The following is a 20,671-nucleotide window of genomic DNA, read 5'->3' as shown; positions in this document are numbered from 1 at the left end:
GTGCTACTGATCACAGTCTACATCCAGTAAAGAAAGTACATTGTGTATTTTTAGGTGATCAGCTCTTCAGTTTAACAACAGTAGTATAAATCTGATATTTTATGCTAAATAACTATGGAAATCTCATGATTAAAAATATATTTGAGCATTCAATTAATAAAAGAAAAATAAAGGTAAATGTTTATTTTAATTATCCATTATAGGGTTCCAGTTTTATTTATGTCCATTATAAAAAATGACATTACAAACAAAACATGTTACCAGAAAATTAAAGTTAAATGAAGTATGTAGGGAATAATTTAACATGATTATATATTCTAAAACTTGACTGAGTAATATAATTAATATATATATATATACATATATATGTATATATATATATTTACACCCATATTTCCCATTAATAAACCAACCATAACCAACCATGAACAAAAATAGTGAACACATGCCTACTAAGTAATGATGAAGAAACAATTCACATTGTTATTGTCACCTTTAAAAATAATCCTTTAGATGCTTAGGTTATATAAACAATAACCTGTACCTCATGTCACTTCACATGTGATTTGGTACCATTGTGATTTTAAGAAAAAGACCACAGAAAACCCAGCCACTGACATCATGTCTATGGCACTGTTGTTACCTTGTTATTCAAGGTTTTAGGATCCAGCAAAACCCAGCTGAGCCTGTGAGGTATGCATGGTCTTCATTATCCCAATTAGGTAAGTAAGTAGTAAGGAAAAGCAGAGGAAGTTTCAATGTGACCCCTCTGGAGAAACACAGACATATGCAGCCATATGGTTCCCCCACAGTCAGACGTTTGCGTTCTAATTTGAGATTTGGGTTTAGATGCAGGACAGGAATATGTATCACTAAGGAGTCCTGATGAAACTGTCATCTCCTGCATTAGTGGCATACCATTTTTTCACTCAGTCTCTCCAAGTAGCCTGACAGTTTAACAAATTTCTGAGATATAAACGTATTCTCTGGCTCCTACCAGTTTTTAGCATTTTCTTTTCCCAGAATGAGATACCCTAGGGAATTGCAATTCTTTGGTAGAGCACTATCTCGCAAACATTCAATAGCCAAGGGGAAGGACAAAGTTGTTCCTTTAGATTAACTTTACTCCTGGAAACCTGGCCACACTATTAAAACATGACTGTCAGATACTTGGGGTATCTGCATCCTATTAAATTACCAGAATTCTTTAAGATACAGGACTATCTCACATTGTATTGCTCAAAGTCATTGTAAGATGACATTTGTTTCCTGATTTCATATATTAGAAAAAATATTCAATATTCATCGTAAGTATTATGCAAGGGAAGGTGGTTGATTCTTATTTTCATTGATTATTTTAGCATATGACAGAAAAAGTTCATGGAACTTATAGTACTATGATTTTATATGAGGAATCTGAAATAGTTAATATTTTAACAAGTTAATGGTTAGCACATTGGAAGGTTTCTGGAGTCAGCTAAATACTGTGATGGTCAAATTTAACACTTGTTAAATATTTGATTATTTATTGATTTCTGAAGCAGCGAACTTTACCATTCTGCCTGAAAATACAGAGGTATTCCATTTTTAAATGCATCATCCAGTGTTCTTCTTATACACTGTTTCGTCCATTTTATCTCTTTCGATTGTGGTTTGTTAGATTGCTCTGGGATAATTTTTTAGCACTTCAGGAGGAAAGAGACTGGTTAATAAGAATCACTTAAATAAAATTTAAAGACAAGTGACTATGAAATACTTTTAGATAACCAACCTGCAACATATTTACTTTGCTCCACTAATTTCTTATTTTGGCAAAAATCTTATAGTGCACATAATAATGGTACACATAATTTATACCATCTGTTGCTGTAGTTTCTGTATATGTTAGAAGACTACTAGTAGCTAGTGTGGTACTAAGGAAGCCAGAGAATTATATAGAAAACTGAAAGTAGAAGTAGATGTTATGTAAGGATGCCACACATTACTATAATTGTTACCTTTATGAGAATCTAGGCAAACATAATGTAGTCCTCTGGCTAGGAATGCCTCCTGAGGGTAAAAGTGTTGACAGTCATTTCTAGAGTATTATCAGCCACAGAGATATGCACAAATATATTGGTGACTGCTTCATTGTCTCCAGAGGAAAATTTCAAGACATGGCTAAGAAAATATCTCCTGTGTTCTTTCCTATTCACTTCCAAGAAATAACTATTTTACACTCTAATTATATAAATGTCCATCAAGGAAATACAGAATCAAAAACCTAGAAGTTTTGGGAAAAAAATTGATCAAGACATCCACCTGTTTTGAATCATTGCAGATGATCCTGGTCTCTGGGCTATAGATACTGCCCCCCAAATTCAGTGCACTTTAACTACTGATCTCCACTCATTCTCAAATTGCTGCAATGATATAAGTTGTCTTGTATTTAATGGACAAGTAACACCTTTTGTCATACACTCATTTCATCTGAGTATAGCTATAAGAAGATATGGATCTCTTGCGAAATTAGCATAAAATTATCTTATCTCCACTGAAATTCTCTTATAGATAGAATACCTTAATGCTGTAAATAAGCAATTGATTTTTAACACACCCAAATTCAGATCAGGCTTCCTTTAGTGCATATTAAAATAGGCTCACATTGCTTGTATCTAATTAATTTTTATTTATAAAATATATTTTTAAATGAGACTGCTGTGGTTTGTTAACTAAACTTCATGAGATATTTTCTTACTCCTGCAAGTACTTATCTCCCTTCAATAGTTTTCTCTTTCTGCATTAGCCATTCACACCCTACCTAAAATAAAATAAATAAATGAATAAAAAACACTCCTTCACCTCTTTCTTCTGGATCCTTCTAAAGCATCTGAAAGTAGTTCTAGTAAACATTTATTTCTTCATAGTCTGTGTTATTAAGTCGTCCTGGGAATCAATGTTTTCATTAAGTCTCTTTTGTATTATTGCTTTTTAAATTTTCCTACAGTATAGGTATTAGTGCCTGTAAGTTTGGGTTTACTTGCATTTAAAATGTGTTTTAAAACTTCAGTTAATCCTCTATTTGTCATTTTCAAAAGAATTTAGCTAAATCATTTATTTTAATTGACAACTAATTATGTCTACTTACAGAGTAAAACAAAAAGATGTTTTCAGGATACAGGTGCACATGACACAATGGATGAATCATGTAATTAACTTCCCCTGTCACTTAATATCCTATTTGCTTCATAATGAAAACATTTTAAATCTATTCTCTCAGCTACTCTTAAATACATTAAAATATCCATAGTCACTATGCCATACACAAAATTTTGACCTTACTTCTCCATACACCTAGTGCCATTCACCAGCACTTCAATGTGGTCCGGCCTGCCTTGAGATATGCCAGCAAAAATGATGCTGTCAATTTCAGTAAGTTCCACTTCTTTACATTTAATTATTAAATGAGGTGTGGATATATTCTTTTATTGAGCATATCTCCCTGGAATAATACTTCCCTGCCTCCCTCACATCTTAGCAAATGTAACTTCATTGGTTTATGATCTATCCGTTGTCACTGCTCCAGTTATGGTGGGACCTGGAAGAATCGAATCAATAAATGTGGCATACTAAAGTCTCAAGCAATATAAAACTTTATTCAGAATCTCAGATAATTTATACTGTGGGAGTTAAGAGAGGTCAGACAAGCATACATGGGTAGTAGGAAGTTCTCTGACCTCCACTGTCTAGCTCTGGGCTCACCCTTAGGTCCAAAGGAGACTTACAGGACCACAACAGCATCCTTCTTCCCCATGGAGGCCTGCAGGGCCCAAGAATAACAAGCTCTGAGACTGCTTCACAAATCTCTTTTTAGTCTGTTCTACTTGAAGCATAACCTAGAGAGGTGATTTCTCTGAGGTCTTCTGAGCACCATTGTCTGAGTCTTGGATTTCCCTTCAGTCCCAAAGAGAACATCCTCTTTCCCTGTGAAATCTTAAGGCAGGCTAAAAAAACTACCAGCTTGGAACATTACCCTTCCAATCCCTTGCCAGTGGGATTCACCCGAGGCATAGCCAGCAGAGTCAAATCAGGTCCTCTGACCTTTATTGTGTGGCTCCCCCTTCCTTTCTGAGAAGTCCTTCTATCATCAGGATCATCCAGATAATACCAGAGAAATCCATAAATAAACGACATGAGAACACAGTCAATAAAAGCTAGGGCAATATGATACAATCAGAGCCCAGCTATCTTGATACAGAAGCCCTGGATATCGTAACAAAATTAAAACACAAGAAAATAATATCAAATCCAATTTTATAAAGATGATGGAGGCTTTAAATAGAAAACCAATAAATTCTTTAAAACATACCAGAAATAACATTCAAACAGGTAGAGACATTAAAAAAGAAGAAAATAAATATAAAGAAATACAGTAAAATATGGTCAAATAAGTGAAGAATATGACTAAAACCATTGAAGAAATGAAAAGGGATATAGAAACAATAAAACACAAACTGAGACAATTCTGTAGGTGGAAAACCTAGTAAAGAGAAATGGAACTACCGAAATAAACATCATAAACAGAATACAGATATGGAAGACAAAATCTCAGGCATAGAAGACACAATTAAAAAAATATATTGGTCAAAGAAAATACAAAATCTAAAAAGTTCATGACACAAAACATCCAGCAAATTTGGGACACTATGAAAAGACCACACCTAAGAATAGTAGGAATAGAAGCAAGAGAAGATTCCCATTTCAAAGGCCCAGAAAACATCTTCAACAAAGTCATAGAAAAAAATGTCCATAACCTAAAGAATAAAATGTCTATAAATATATAAAAAGCTTATAGAACACCAAAATGATTGGACCCGAAAAGAAAATCCTCCTGCCACATAATAATGAAAACTCTAAATATACAGAAAAAAAGAAAGAATATTAAAAGCTTCAAAAGAAAAAAAGCCATTTAACATACAAAAACAGATATCAGAACTACACTTGACTTTTTAAACAAGACTCAAAAAGCTCGAAGGTCTTGGGCAGATGGCTTGTAGACCCTAGGAGACCACAGATGTCAGCCCAGATTATTATTGAAGAAAGAAATTAAAGATTTTCTAGAATTCATAGTAAATAAAGGCACAATATAGCCAAACTTATAGGTTACAATGAGAGCAGTGATAGTAGGAAAGTTTGTAGAAACACACCACTCATTGGTGCTAAATCAAGATCAGATAAACCATCTAAACAGTCCTATAACCTCTAAGGAAATAGAAGCAGTCATTAAAATCCTCCAAAATAAAGCACAGGAACAGATGGTTTTAGCACAAAATTCTACCAGACGTTCAAAAAAAGAGCTAATACCAACACTCCTTGAATGATCTCACAAAATAGAAACACAGGGAACATTGCCAAACTCATTCTGTGAAGACTCAGTCATCCTGATAGCTAAGCCACACAAATAATCAACAAAGAAAGAGAATTTCAGACCAATTCCCTTCATGAAAAATGAGCAAAAATACCTAATAAGATACTGACAAACCAGATTCAAGAACAGCTCTAAAACATTGTCCACCATAATCAAGTAGGCTTTATTCCAGGGATGCAGGGGTAGTACAATATATGAAAATCTATCTTCATAATCTACCATATAAAGAAACTGAAAGGAAAAAAACACATTATCATCTCACTAGATATTGAGAAAAAGCATCTGACAAAATCCAACACCACTTCATGATGAAAGTCTTGGGGAAAGCATGGACACAGGGTGCATATATAACAAAATAATGGAAACATACAGCAAGCCAATAGTCACCAGCAAAATAAATGGAGAGAAACTTAAAGCAATTCCACTAAAATCAGGGAGAAGACAAGGCTGCACACTCTATCCCTATCTCTTTAATATAGTACTTGAAGTTACAGCTAGAGAAATAAGACAACTAAAAGAGACCAAGGGAAAACAAATTGGTAAAAGAAGTCAAAATTCACTATTCCCAGATGATATGATAGTGTACTTAAGTGATCTGAAAAATTCTGTTAGAAAATTCCTACACCTGATAAACACCTTCAACTAAGTGGTTATATACAAAATTAACTCAAGGAAATAAGTAGAACTCCTTTATACAAACAATAAGTGCACAGAGAAAGAAGTTAGGGAGACAGTACACTTTATAATAATCATAAATAATATAAAATATCTTGGTGTAACTCTAACCAAGCACATAAAATTGTATATGACAAGAACTGCAAATTCCTGCAGAAAAAGATGAAGAAGATATCAGACAATGGAATGATCTTTCATGCTCATGAATCAGTAGCATTATCATAATTAAAATGGTCATCATTTTTAAATTATATTATTATTATTGTTGTTGTTATTAAATCTTCCTTTACAATCCAGCAGCTACCACCCTTCCAGTCTGCCCCCCCCCCCACGGCTCCCCATCCCATCACTCCTCTCCCATTTGCAAGAGGATGCCCCCACCTCCCTCACCACAATCCCACCAGACCTCACCACTCCCTGGGACCTCACAGATTAACCTAACCTTCAGGGTTAGGTCCATCTTCTCTCACTGAGGCTGGACTAGGCAGTCCTCTGCTGTTTATGTATTAGGGGCCTCATATCAGCAAGTGTATGTTGCCTGGTTGGTGTCTGAGAGATCTCAGAAGTTCAGGCTAGTGAAGACTGCTGGTCTTCTTATGGGGTTGCCCTCCTTATCAGCTTTTCCAGCTTTTTGCTAATTCAACCACTGGGGTCGCTGGCTTCTGTCTCTTGGTTGGTTGTAAATATCTACATCTGACTCAGCAGCTTATTGGGTCTCTCAGAGGGCAGCCTTGCTAGGCTCCTGTCTGTAAGCACATCATAGCCATAGCATACATAACACTGTTAGGCCCTAGATCCTCTCTTGGAGCTGGATCCCAATCTGGGCCTGTCACTGGAATTCCTATTTCACAGGCTCTTCTCCAATTTTGTCCCTGCAGTTCCCCTAGCCACGATCAATTCTGACCATGGGATGGCAACACCATTCCACTACTTGAAGCCCTGTCCTTCCACTGGAGGTAGACTCCACCAGTTCCCTCTTCCACTGTAGGGCATTTCATCTAAGATCCCTCCTTTTGAGTCCTATGCACCTCTCACTTCCCAGGTCCCTGCTACATTCTAGAGGATCCCCCCCAACTCTTACCTCTTGAGGTTTCCTGTTTCCATTTTTTCTGTTGGCCTCATGGCTTCAGTCTTATTTCCACCACTCTATTCCTGATTATCTTCCCCTTTTCCCTCCCTGACCCATTTCCCACTCAGGTCCCTCCCTCCCTCTGCCCACTCTCCCCAGTGATTGCTTTTGTCTCCCTCCTAAGTGGGATTGGGGCTTCCTCACTTGGGTCCTTTGGCTTCTTAACCTTCTTGAGTTCTGTGGATTGTATCCTGAGCATTCTGTACATTTTTAGCTAATATCCACTTATTAGAGATTGTATAGGTTGTATACCATGCATGTCTTTAGGGGTCTCAGTTACTTCACTCAGGATGATATTTTCTAGTTCCATCTATTTGCCTTCAAATCTCAGAATTTCCACATTCCTAATAGCTGAGTGGTATTCCATTGTGTAAATGAACCACATTTTCTGTATCCATTCTTCAGTTGAGGGACATATGGATTATTTCTAGCTTCTGGGTATCACAAATAAGGTTGCTATGAACATAGTGGAGCATGTGCCCCTGTGGTATGGTGGAGCATCTTTTGTGTATATCCCCAAGAGTGGTATTGCTGGGTTTTTAGGTAGATCTATTTCCAATTTTCTGAGGAACCTCCAGGTTAATTTCCAGAGAGTTTGTACTAGTTTGCAATCCTATCAGCAATAAAGAAGTGTTCCTCTTTCTCCATATTGTGCTGAGATTTTTATTTTAGCCATTCTGGTTGATGTAAGGCAGAATCTCAAGGTCATTTTGACTGATTACTAAGGACTTTGACATTTTCTTTAAATGTTTCTCAGTCATTCGAGATTCCTCTGTTCTGATTTCTCTCTACAGTTCTACACCCCATTTTTTTTTATTGGATTTTGTGGTTTTCTTGGAGGTTAGCTTTTTGAGTTCTTTATATATTTTAGATATTAGCCCACTATTGGATGTGAGGCTACTGAATATTTTTCCCAATATATAGGTTGCCAATTTTCCTATTGACTGTCCTTTGCCTTACAGAAGCTTTTCAGTCTCATGAGGTCCCATTTATCAATTCTTGATCTTAAAGAACATTGGAGTTCTGTCTCAGAAATCCCACCAACATCCACCCCATGCCAAAGAATTGGAGGCTCTTTCCCACTTTTTCTTCTGTTAGATTCAGTTTATCTGGTTTTATGTTGAGGTTCTTAATATACTTGGCCTTGAGTTTTGTGCAAGGTGACAAACATGAATTTATTTTCATTTTTCTACATACAGACTGCCAGTTAGACCAGCACCATTTGTTGAAGATGCTTTCTTATTTCCATTGTATTTTTCTGGCTTCTTTGTCAAAGACCATATGTCCATAAGTGTGTGGTTTTATTTCTAGGTCTTCAATTCTATTCCATTGTTCAATCTGTCTGTTTCTGTACCAATACCATGCAAATTTCATCACTATTATTCATAGCTTGAGGTCAAGACTGGTGATCCTCCCAGAAGTTCTTCTATTGTTAAAGAATTGTTTTCTCTATTCTGGGTTGTTTGTTTTTATTGTTGTTGTTTTTCCAGATGAATTTGAGAATTTCTTTTTCCATGACTTTGAAGAATTCTGTTAGAATTTTAATGTGGATTGTGTCGAATCTGTAGATTGCTAAATTTGTTAGGCTGGCCACTTTTACTAAGAGGAAAAATTTATCACACTAAGTGCCCTGGTAAGGTAATCAGACAGATCCTCCATTAGAAACCTAACAACACACCTGAGAGCTCTAGAACAAAAATAAACAAACATACTCAAGAAGAACAAAATACAGGAAATAGTCAAACTCAGGATGGAAATCAACCAAATAGAAACAAAGAGAACTGGGCAATACCAACAATATCAAAAGCTGGTTCTTTGAGAAAATCAACAAGATAGATAAACCCCTATCCAAACTAATTAAAGGGCCCAGACACAAAATCCAAGTTAACAAAAATCAGAAATGAAAAGGGAGACATGACAACAGAAACAGAGGAAATTCAAAAAATCATCAGATCCTACTACAAAAGCCTATATTCAACAAAACTAAAAAATCCAAATGAAATGGATGATTTTCTAGACAGATACTGCATACCAAAGTTAAATCAAGAGCAGATAAACCATCTAAATAGGCCCATATCTCCTAAAGAAATAGAAGTCATTAAAAACCTCCCATCTTTCAAGATCGTGAAAAAACCAATTTTTGACTTCATATGAAAAAATAAATCCCACGGTAGCTAACACAATCCTAAACAATAAGAGAACTTCTGGAGTTATTGCCATTCCTTTTTTCAAAATATACTACAGAGTAATCGGGATAAAAACTGCATGGTATTGGTAGAGAAACAGAAAGGTTGATCAATGGAATTGAATCGAAGACCAAGAAATAAACCCACATACCTATGTACATTTATTTTTGACAAAGAAACAAAAATCATACAATGGGAAAGTTACAACATCTTCAATAAATGGTAGTGCTCTAAGTGGATGTCTGTATGTAGAAGAATACTAATAGGTCTGTATTTATCATTCTGCAGAAAACCCAAGTCAAAATGGATCAAAGACATTAACATAAAACCAGATACACTAAATAAAATAAAATAGAAAGTGGGGAATAGCATTGAAATCATTGGTTCAGGATGCATCTTTCTGAACAGAACACCAATAATAGCTCAGACACTGAGATAAACAATTAATAAATGACTGAGATTAACAATTAATAAATGAGACCTTATGAAACTGCATAGCTTCTGTATGTCAAAAGACACCATCAATAGGAAAAAAAGACACTCTACAGAGTGGGAAAAGATCTCCTATATCTGACATCTGACAGAGGACTAATATAAAAATATATATAAGAAATCAACAAATTTGACAGTAACAACACAATATCCCTATTAAAATTAGAAGTATAAAGCTAAACAGAGAATTCTCAACAGATGAATCTCTAATGTCTGAGAAACACTTAGACAAATGTTCAATGTCCTTAGAGAACTGCAAATCACAACAGCTTTGAGATTCTACGCTATACCTGTCAGAAAGATCAAATCCACAATGAACACCATGTGCTAGTGAGAATGTGGAGCAATGGGAACAGTTCTCTATTGCTGATGGGAGTCTGAAATTTACAATCACTCAGAAAATCAATCTGGTAATTTCTTAAAAAAAAAATTGGAAATTGTCTATCTCAATACCCAGTTATATAACTCCTAGGCATATACTTCAAAATTTTCCAATATTCCACAAGGATATTTGCTCAATAGTAGTATCTTTATTCATAGTAGCCAGTAACTGGAAACAACTTAGATGTCTCTCAACTTAAAAATCGGTAAAGAAAATGTGCTTCTTACACAACAGAATGTTATTCAGCAATTAAAAACAATGACTTCATGAAATTCTCAGGCAAATGGATAAAACTAGAAAATATCCGGAGTGATGTAGGGAGACAATACACTTCATAATAACTGCAAACAATCTAAAATATCTTGGTGTAACACCACTAATAGGTATTTATTTATTTATTTATTTATTTATTTATTTATTTATTTATTATTGTTTAGAAGACTAATGGCTTTGTTTGTTTATTTGTTTATTGTTTTTTTCTTGACATGGTTTTTCTCTGTAACAGTCTTGGCCGTCTTATAACCAACTCTGCGGACCTGGATGGCTTCAAACTCACAGAGATATGCCTGCCTCTGCTTCACAAGTGCTGGGATTAAAGCATGTGCCACCACTGCCTGACATTTGAAGCATAGAAAGAACATAAGAGTTTCCTAAGAAGACTGTTTTACTTGCAGAAAAAAAGATCATGCAGTAATACTTTGGTAATTGGGTAGCTGATTACTATTTATACCCTCTGCTCTTTTTTTAATTTTTTTTCCATTTTTAAATCCTCAAAGTGCTTTTTAGTGGTTATTAGCATGAGCACTAAAAATGAAAGAATGTGTTTCCTGTCATCCTGCATGCCATTATATATAGCTTGAGGATAGTGTCATACAAGGTTGAAAACTTCTTGGAATTTCAAAGGTGCTCTTGTACCTTCTTATCCACATTTCTTCTTTCTAAAAACAAAAGAAAAAACCTACACAGCTAGTTTAACAGTGCTAAGTCACCAGTTTGGAAATTTAGAGCAAAAACATCTCATACATAATACTTCTCCTTGATATTTAGAAAATGAGGAATGCCTATAGCATTTCTGCCTTATTGAATTGAATGGAAAGCTCACTTACAAAACAGCTGAATTTAAATGCAGTAAATTTATTAGTATAGCTCTATCTAACTGAACCAACCAACCAAACAAACAAACAAACAAGCCCTGGGAAGCAGAACCCAGGATATGCACACACTTAGTTATTGGGTTGTTTTCTTCCTATCACCCTCTGAATCCTCACTCTAAATTTAGAGATCCATCACCATTTTAAATGTTTGTCTTGTTCCACAAAGTTGTAATCTCTCTGTTGTGGTTTGCGTCCTATGCTCAGAGAACATTAAGGTTTTGATCAATCAATGGTGTTAGAGGAAATTGCTCTTTAACATATATTGGTTTACATGTGTTTGAATAGATTCAAACATAACTTTGGCCTACTTGGTTTATAAAAATACTTTTCTATATTCCTTTAATGTATATTTTATTGTTACTTGTACATTAATCTTGTACATTAATAATATTTTGTGTAAAATTATATTCTACTGATAAAATATATCTACTGATAAAAATATCTATTATATTCCATAAAATCTAATACAAAGTGTTCCAGAAAATGATTAATACCATTTCATGTGTCAACACAAACAATTATTATGGTATATTTTAAAAATTAATGAAATTAAAGAATATCAACTGATACATAACCATTCTAAATCTGTACTGAGAGAAAAAAAATGTACCTAAAGGAATATATTTAAGCCTGTACCACCACACAATACATCAGCCAGATTGTAGTTTTAGAACATTTCTAAATGAGTAAAAATGCATTATTCATACATATGACAACGAATATGAATATAATATGAAATATAACCAGCACAGCCTCACATCATTTTTAAAAGAACATAGAAAGTAAGGCTACTTCTTTAACTAACAAAACCTCTAAAATCTCAAGTGACAAAGAATTTACTTTATGGCTGTTAGATATAGAAATTAAAGAATGAAAAATAAAAACCTTCTTATCTATCAAAATAATTAAGCTCATAATGAAGACAGAGTATGAAAGCAAAGATGTTTATAGCATCACCCTTGATACAATGAGTGTACAAATGCTTTAAATAAACATCATCATCACGCTTTACACAAATACTGATTTATCCCAACATCATAACAATATAGAGGAAAAACACACCTGAACACCAATCTCAATTATAACACTGTGCATTTGAAAAATAACTATAGTACAATCTGTTCCATTTTTATTACAACCTTAAATCCAAAAGTGAAGACAAATTAACAATAAGATGATTTTAAAGATGTGAGGATTTTATAGGTTGTGTAGTAAATGCTTATAAAGATATTTTTTTTTAAAAAGTCACAAGACATATAAATGTAAAATATCTTAATATAAAAGAACAAGCTAAAATAACATATTTTCTTTGAAGAGTCAAAGCTGTACGTACTCACATGTGTCAGTTTTAATTGGTTTATGGTTATGAGTTTTAGTTTATCATTTTTTTATCCCTCAGAAGTTCTGTAACTTTATTGGATACTTAGCAGTTAGTTCTCATCCACGTTGATTATCTACAGATATTTGACTGTGGTAAGAGGGACACAAGTCACCAAAGCATAGATCTTATTTGATGAATTCACATCCTCGTTACGTATTTGGACAAGCATACATGGCTATGATACGGAACATACTTTATTCATTAGACCGAGAATATTATATGAATGAAAACATCTGGATTTCTTTTCTCCTTTATTGAAATGTTTTAGGTTTCCTTGGGTGGCTGAAAGCGATGCTTCCCCAAGATTCTCAAAGAGAACTCTAGGATGTACTTGTGTATGCTTATTCTAGCCACTGTTCTTTGTGCAAATGACTCTGCATGGGCCAACTTGGGAAAACTAGTAATACAGTTTTAATGCTTTATTTGCAAACGTAAAAAATAATTTTAAAGTATCATCCCACAGAAAATTTAATTTGTTAATTTATCTAATTATCTGCAACATGACTTTGTTTTATTTTTATCAGATATTTTCTTTCTTTGCATTTCAAATGTTATCCCCTTTCCAGATTGCCTCCCCAAATCCCCTATCCTACCTCCTCCCGCGCATCTATGAGGGTATTCTCCTACCAACCCACCCACTCCTGCCTCTTTGCTCTCAAATTCCCCTATGCTGGGGCATTGAGCCTTCACAGGGCCAAGGGCCTTTTCTCCCATTGATGCTCGACAACGCCATCCTCTGCTACAAATGCTGCTGCGGTCACGGGTCCTTCCATGTGTATTCCTTGGTTGGTGGATTAGTCCCTCAGAGTTCTAGGGGGTCTAGTTGGTTGATATTATTATTTTTCAAATGGGGTTGCAAACTGCTTCAGCTCCTTTAGTCCTTTCTCTAACTCCTCCATTGGGGACTCCTTTGGGGACCGCATACTCTGTCCAATGGTTGGCTGCCAACATCTGCCTCTGTATTTGTCAAGCTGTGGTAGAGCCTTAAATGCATTGGTATTGTTGGCTTCTCTGTGGCACCTTTCGTTCTTTTTTATTTTTATTGGATATTTTATTTACATTTCAGATGTTATCCCATTTCCCCATTTCCCCACACCCAGGAACCCCTTATCCCATCCCTCCCTCCTGCTTCTTTGAGGATGTGCCCTGACCCACCAACCCACCCACACCCAGCCTTCACAGGACCAAGGACCTCTTCTCCCACCTATGCCCAACAAAGCCATCCACCCCTACATATACAGCTGGAGCCATGGGTCCCTCCCTATGTGCTCCCAGGCTGGGAGTTTAGAACACGAAAGGTAGACGCTGATATGGATGCCAGGAAGTTCATGATGAGGAGAGCCTAATATAGCTGACTCCTTAGTGGTCTCCCAGAGCCATATACAAAGGTGGATGCTCATGGCACCTTTTGTACTCTAACTTATAAGACAATTTATATATAATACCTAGCACAGCATTTGTTTTAAGATAATTATTTTCTATCATATCCTATGCTATTTTATTTTTTTCACTGTAACATGAGGTTTAATGATACTGGTACAACAGAGCTCCCTTCCAATGTAGGCAAGAGAACCCTGAGTTGAGGTTAAGAGCAGTTTTTATACAGGTTAAGGGGTATACTACAGAAACAGTGACTAGGCACAATATGATTAGCAGAGCAGTGTGACTTTTAAACTGATTGGTCTTTGGGGAATGAGGTAGCAAGGACCTCCCTTGTCTGTAAGTGTCAAGGGTTGGTCTGTCCTGCGGAATGTATGTGCTCTGGGCAATCCCCACAGTCAGGTGGATTCTCTTCCTTGTGGTCTGAGGAATGTTAATCCCTTCTTCATCTGAATGTTAATCCAACAGGGTAATCCAGTAGGTGTTCTTGGACTAAGGAATGTGTTCCTCCCAGGATGTGTCCTGGGGCAGTTAACTTTTAAGTTTAACTGAATTCTTAACATTCCCCCCTGTTCTTTGTGGCTGATTCCAATCTTGAAATCACAAGCTATCATCTTGGTATACACCGTGATACTGTCGTCTAAGCATAAGCACTTTTATGGTATTAACAGGATCTTTAACAAATTTAACTAAGTGATTTAGAATGTAGGAGCACCAAAGGTGAGCAATAGAAGCAAGATTATTAGGGGTCCCATTATGGCCAAAACCAAGGTAGTAAACCAGAGAGATTTATTGTACCATGACTTGAACTACCCAAGATTCTGTTTTCTTTCTCTTTGTCTCTTAGCTAGCCTTTCTTGGATCTTGGCCATGGAATCTTTGATTACTCCTGAATGATCTATATAAAAACAACATTTTTCTTTCAAGGCTGCACACAACCTGCCTTGTTGTATAAGACCCCCTTCTCCCAAGGGAGGACGTCCCTCAAGCCTCAGAAATTCACGGCCACCCAAAAACTCACAAAACACCATTCTTGATGCAACAGCATGAGGTATATTTCAGGATCAGTACACTGATGGTCAATTCATATCCCACGCAGGAACAGAGGAATTGACAAAGAATGGCTGGGAGTGGAGAAAACCACAAACCAAGAGGGTGAGGGGGTTACCAAGGAAACATAACATAAAAACAGTAGAAAGACTTAAAAAGTCCCAACCCAAATTTAGTCAGGGTCATGCAGGAAAACACTTATCTTATACACTTATACACTTATCTTTTCTAAGGATGTAACTTTGCCCAACCATTCATCTTGTGGTCAACCAGTTCCTGGGACCACTCATATGACTTTCATCCTTCTTTGTAGTCAGGAAGGTGTCTTCCTGCTTTGGGCCTTCCCCACCCACAGGTGGGTTCTCATCCCTGAAGCTTGAGCAATGTTAATCCAGAAAGTGTCCTCTGACTCAGGGATAATGTACTCCTCCCGGAATGTATCCCAGGGCAATGAAGGCCTGAAATCTTACATTTAGTTCTGCTTCCTTGGGACTAGTGAACCTGCATTCTTTTGCTCAGGTCTAGGGGTCATAAAAACCTTCTATATTTTTCATAAGTTTTCTATATCTTTTAGTCGGAGAACAAGGAGATCTAATCCCTTTCTGTTCTGCATGACTACTTCAGAAAGAGAAGCCAAGGACTCCTGTAATTTAGAGGTTGAATCTTCTATAGCCTGAATATCTACATCTATAGCCTCACTAAGTCTTCAGTAGTACTCAGGCTGTAGAGCTAGGGCAGTCCCTCCGGTAGCTACCCCTGCAGCTACCCCCAAACCCAAGAGGACTCTGAGAATCGTGATAATGGGTTCTTTTTTGGACCTGTGGAGTCTTCCCTCTCACGCATCTAAGAGATCATTTTCAGCATTGCATATTAGCCTAGGCATCAGCTGGACCATGACACAGAAGTCTTGGGCTTGGTTTAGCACCCTGGAATTAACACAGGGGTAAGCCCTGTTCTATATGTCTACCAACCATCTTCAGGGGGGGAGTAAGTAACTAACATTGTCTTCCTGTGCTACATGGAAGGTTGTATTGCACAGGTCAGAGTGAGTATGTGGGACCTTTCCCAGGCACAGCCCTCGTCCAGAGACTGCTGTTAGTGTGATCTTAGCAAGTCGAGAGGTCCAGTGGCAGCTTGAGGGTGAGACCTAGGTTGAGTAATTACGTATGAGCCCCACAGCCTCATAGTGAAGAGAGGCTACATCATAACAGAGTCAGCAAGCCTGAGTAGCCTCTGGGTTAGTAGAATTTAACACCTGAAAAGCCAGCTCTATTATCTGGACCATCCTGAGTTCTGACCCTTCCAAATTTGTCTGAGTCTCATCTAATATGGCTTTCTGGGTCGGAAGTACTGTGGGCTGAGGAGACCTGGTAGGTATCAACTTTTCCGGGGCATGAGAGTTACCCTCAAGGGCTAGTCCAGGCCTTCCCACCAGGAATGGGATCACAGTCCAGACCACGAGTACCTCAGGTGGAATCATGTTAGTCAATTTTAGTCTATCTTTGGATCCTTATCTTGAGTGGGCTTTGAGTGCACCGGACTATCCAATTGGGCAATGGTCTCTCTGGAGCTGGTTTCACATGAAAGGCATGGATCTAAGCCAATATTCCATCAGCTTTCACAGTGGTGGTGAGAGTGGTCAGCAACACCAGGAACCGTCCCTTTCAGCCAGATGTAGACTGCATCTCCAACCTGGAATCTATGAGATGTTTCCGGAGTCCCCGGTTCATAGGCGTGGGCCATCAGGGTCCACACTTCTTTCTGCACCACCTGAAGTTCTATTAACCTGCTCGAGCGAAAAACTCCGATCCCTGAGTTGTGGGGTTCTGAAAGAATATATCTTCGTGGAACCTCCAAAATGTTGGACTGTAAAATCCAAAACCAGAAGACACACTCCCTCAGAAACTCACACGGACAGGATTTGCTATAATAACATGAGGTTTAATGATACTGATGCACCAGGGCTCCCTTGCATTGTAGGCAAGAGAGCCCCCTCTGCTATTTTAGATCTATACAAAGTTAAAGCAGATTTGTCTGTAAGGAGACAGACAAATGTATTAATGTTTACAAAATAGTGCTGTCTGCAGGGTCCTGTGATTTCACAATCTTCCATGTGGTCAGTAAAGGAGCCAGATTAAGGACTGTCAGCCTGTATCAGGGTAAGTCATTGTTGATGGGATGCTTATACTGGACAGTGGGAAAGAAATTCAAAGTTTAGATAATGAAAGAAAAGAACATGCATCCAGCAGAGAAGAGGTTTGTGATGCCAGAGGGCATGAGATGGACAGGTGCATTTTGTAGTGCAAAAGACAAAGGAGAATTAAGAAATGAAGCATGCCAGAAAATTTGCTGGCACACGCTAGCATCCCAGCTCTAGAGCATTTGAGCCACGGAGCTCATGAGTTCAATGACAGCTCGTACTAAAAAAAAAGTAAAGGGAAAAGAAGGAAATAATGGGTATATGTCACATAGAATCACACTCATATTCTCTAAAGTAAGCATTTTAAGGCTATGCCTAGACAGTGCCCTTGGGATATTTAACATATATTTACATTTCAAAGAATGTTTTGTTTATGTTATGTTTGGTAAAATGGATAAGCATGAAAAAAGTATGAAATAGAAATAAAATCTCGGTTTTTAAGCTAAAATAATAATGGGGGTGGGGGGATACAACCAAATGAGCCAGCCAAGAATATAAGGAATACAGAGTCAAAAAATGAATACAGTGAGAAATTGGAAGACAGGTACACAGGAGAAATACAAGTAGGAAACAAGGTTCCTATGTGTACAGGATAGTCAGTGGGCACAAGCAGAACACCCATGAACTGGGCAAATACAGGCACAGTGTGTATATGACAGATCATTTTCAGCGTGATTTTTTTTTAATTTTAGCTGTCAAAGTGACATTTCGGTGGAAATATTGGGTGGGCTTTGGCTCAAAAGGATAGAGTTGGAATTAGGTTTAGATTTATCAGTACTGGTCCTACATCTTTGTTAGTTTACTTTCTATGACTAAAACAAGAAAAATCTGAGATGCTTAATAATGAAGGAAAATGTTTTACTTATGCCATCTTAGAAGTTCTAAATCATAACTGTTTAGTAGGGTTGATTCCTTGTACTGTGATGGAAAAAACTGTTCACTTTCTCACAAGAAAGAAAACGAGAGGACAACAAAAAAAAAATGGGGTGTCTCACGATCATGTGTGTGGTAAAAGCAATTTTCTAATGACCTACTGTCTGGACCTACCTATAGAGTCTCTAACAATTATTGGAAATAATAACACCAGACTAGAAGCTAAGATATAATGTTTTCTTCATGGATATCAAAGGCCTAAAATATAGCAATATATTAATCAATAATGTAAAATTTGGCAATTATTTCCCAATGTAGTTCATCCCCAGACTTTGAGTATTTGTGACAATGCTACTTTGGAAGAAAATATAAATAAAAAATAAAAGACATAAGAGCAATGATAGAGAGGAAACATAAAAAAATAACTACACAGGTTTTTTTGTGATAGTTATTAAAAAGGAGTTTTTATGAATCCAAATGCTACAAATGTCCATTATTGGTCTAGGTAAACATAAAATATACTGATGCATAATTTAATCATTATACCTTAACTACATTGTTGTAAGATATATACAAAAAGGGAAGACATTTGCAGAATATTTGTGGACTTATATTTATTTATACATCATATCTACAAAATTATATTATAAAAACTAAAAATGTACTTTTCTTGAGTGATAGAAAATAACTTTCAAACAATCTGGAAACATATTTGAGTAAATCTGACTGGGTTTTTATTTCTTCAGCTCACTTTAAATATTGCTCTATCCTGTTGTTCTAAACTACAGACTAATTCTGCACATTCTCCTTCTAGTGAAAATCTTCTTTCTCTTATCTACTTCACCTAAACTAAACAACTTTGAAATATACACTAGCATACAATTTCAATCTACTGTCACAAATTTCACAACTGTTGTGAGTTCCCTTTATAGAAAATAAAGACATCTTTTGCATATAGAGAAGTTAATGCATTCTTACTTTGCATTTGACTTACTTTGGAAAAAACAAAATTATGCTTCACAGGTATTATCCAGTGGTTTTTCATAATGTATGCAGAATGAATAGAATAAGAGCAATCTATAGCTCTGCATAAGAGCCTTTTATATATCCTGAATGAAGATTTGCTATCTTATAAACAACAGATGATTATTTTATGATCTAATAGCTGTAGCAATTTGAACACACAGCTTCAATAGCTGATGAAATCAGGCTCCTTGAAGTCTTCAATCAAGAAAAAACCCAGAGTCCTCAGGTCATAAAAAGTGTACTGCAATTAGAGTTTCCACTGGGGAAAATAGCTTAATCTAATTCCATTTTATAAATAACAAAGGGAACAGTGATAGTGATTTATCATCACTCAATGCCAATGGAAAGCATAGAAGAAGATGAGCAGAAATACTCTATGGCTGTGTGCTGGGCTACTTAAACCAGCACTCAGTCTTGGTTTAGGTCTTCAAATCTGCTTGCATTTAATTAATTAGTGAAAAAAATTAAATTATCCTAGCTTCAGTTGAGTATAACTGATAAAACTATGCATATTCAGAATATATAGTTTTTGACATCTGTGTACATTTTGAAGTGATTATCAGTATCAATCATGCTAGTATATGTACTGCTTCACTTACAGTGTGCATAAGTTGTCCTATGAGTCTTACTAAAGTATCTAGATTAGCCTGCTTCCTTGCTCTTAAACTCTAGTCTATGGACACATAATAAAATCCTCTCTAAACCTCACCCTGTTGGTGCCCCCAACCTTCATTCTTAGAGTTTGAAAGAAAATCTAGAAGACACTGGCTAAGAATGACCATGGTGACATGTGTTTTCCAGAGATCCAACTCCCCCAAGCTATGCCTTACCAGAGGCACCAAAATTCTGTCACTATTAACCATCCCTCTTTTCCTCTTTATCAGCAGATAACTTAGACAACTTTAAAGGGCATGTTTTCAAAACTGAATCACAAGCTGCCTTGAAAGTCACTATATAGACCAATCCAGACTTCCACAGGTACTACTGTCTTAGTGACCTTGGGTTATTTTCACTATAGACATGAGCCATCACTTGAGGCACTAGCTTTTTATTTTTAACAATTTTGACATTAACTGGATTTTTTATGATTATATTCTAATATCTGTTTCCTAGATAACTATAAAAGATATTTAATATTATTTAATCAAGGTATATGTGGGGGCACTTCAAAATTATTTTTCAAATTTCTGCTACATTTTAAGCCAGGAAAACACATCTAAATTACTGAAATGCTAACTATTTTTTATTTATACATGTAGAAATATTGTTTTTATATTATTTTCTTTTGAAGCCACTTTGCAGCTCCTCAGGCAATTTTGCATGTCATTTTTTGGGG

This window comes from Arvicanthis niloticus, chromosome 4 (genome assembly GCF_011762505.2).
Source record: "Arvicanthis niloticus isolate mArvNil1 chromosome 4, mArvNil1.pat.X, whole genome shotgun sequence".
In the NCBI taxonomy this organism is placed as follows: Eukaryota; Metazoa; Chordata; class Mammalia; order Rodentia; family Muridae; genus Arvicanthis; species Arvicanthis niloticus.
Note: the sequence above shows the minus strand (reverse complement) of the source record.